The sequence below is a fragment of the Mastomys coucha genome, unplaced genomic scaffold (genome assembly GCF_008632895.1).
Source record: "Mastomys coucha isolate ucsf_1 unplaced genomic scaffold, UCSF_Mcou_1 pScaffold22, whole genome shotgun sequence".
In the NCBI taxonomy this organism is placed as follows: Eukaryota; Metazoa; Chordata; class Mammalia; order Rodentia; family Muridae; genus Mastomys; species Mastomys coucha.
This window is the reverse complement of record NW_022196905.1, coordinates 128509615-128510911: the sequence shown is the minus strand read 5'-3', so window position 1 is coordinate 128510911 and position 1297 is coordinate 128509615. Positions and strand designations below refer to the sequence as shown.

Here is a 1297-nt window from a genome sequence, read left to right as displayed (position 1 = left end):
CCACCGCCCGGCTCCTTTCCTTCTTTTAAAGACCAAGTCTCATTTAGCACAGATTAGCCTCCAACTCACTATTTAGGCAAGGATGGCCTTGCGCTCCCATCCTACTGCCTCTGGCTCCGGAGTGTTAGGATTATAGAATTGTGCCCATGTTCAGTCTATGGGGTGCTGGGATAGAACCAGGGCTTCCTCTATGCTAGATAAGCATTCTGGCCAAGGTGCTGGGATTGTAAGTGAGCACACCAGCTTGTCTGGCTTTATCTCTTTTTGATTATCTATTTGCTGTGTCTCCCTCTTTGTTTGAGATAGTCCCTCTTTATTATGTAGTTCTGGCTGTCCTGCAACTCATTGTGTAGATCAGGCTGGCTTCGAATTCACAGATTCACCTGCCTCTCCTTTCTGAGTGCTGGGATTTCTGACAAACTTTGTCTTTTTTTTTTTTTTTTTTCCAGGACAGAGTAAACCTTCTGTTTAGCTCTGGCTGTCCTAGAACTCACTCAGTAGAGCAGGTTGGCTTTGAATTCAGAGATCTTCTTGCCTCTGTTCTATGCTTGCATGTGCTACCACCACCAGGCCAGGCTTTGTCCTTTTTTAAAAGGGTATTTATAGCCAGGCAATGGTAGTGCATGCCTTTAATCTCAGCCCTTTGGAGAAACAGACATATCTCTGTGAGTTCGAAGCCAGCCTGGTCTCCAGACAGCCAAGGCTATACAAAGAAACCCTGTCTTGGAGAAAAAAAAAGGTGTTTATGGGGCTGGAGGTGTGGCTAATTGTCTAACATACAGAAAGTTCTGGGTTCCATCTCCAGCAGCACAGAAGTCAGGTGTGTTAGCACATATCTGTCATCCCAGTATTTGAGTGACGGAAGCAGGAGAATTGCTGTGAGTTCAAGGCCCATTTGAGTTACATGGTGAGTTTCAGGCTAGCCTAGCTAGAATGAGACCCTATCTCAAAAACACCAAGAAAGGGGCTGGAGAGATGGCTCAGTGGTTAAGAGCACTGACTGCTCTTCCGAAAGTCCTGAGTTCTAATCCCAGTAACCACATGGTGCCTCACAACCATCCATAATGAGATCTGATGCCCTCTTCTGGTGTGCCTGAAGACAGCTACAGTATACTTAGATATAATAAATAAATAGATAAATCTTAAAAAAAAAAAAAAAAAAAACAAGAAAACTGGTATATGTTGGTTGCATATCTTTATCATAGCACTAAAGAAGCAGAAGCAGGTGGATCTCTATGAGTTCCAGGCCAGCCTTCCTGGTCATGGGGAATTCAAGGCCAGCCAGGGCGACCTAGTG

At 44.8% G+C, this 1297-nt stretch overlaps 1 protein-coding gene across 2 annotated transcripts in view; it reads left to right on the top strand.

The window, feature by feature from the left end:
- The window catches only part of Limk1 (LIM domain kinase 1), a 33109-nt gene that overhangs the window by 29261 nt on the left and 2551 nt on the right, over positions 1-1297 (top strand). The window lies entirely within an intron of this gene.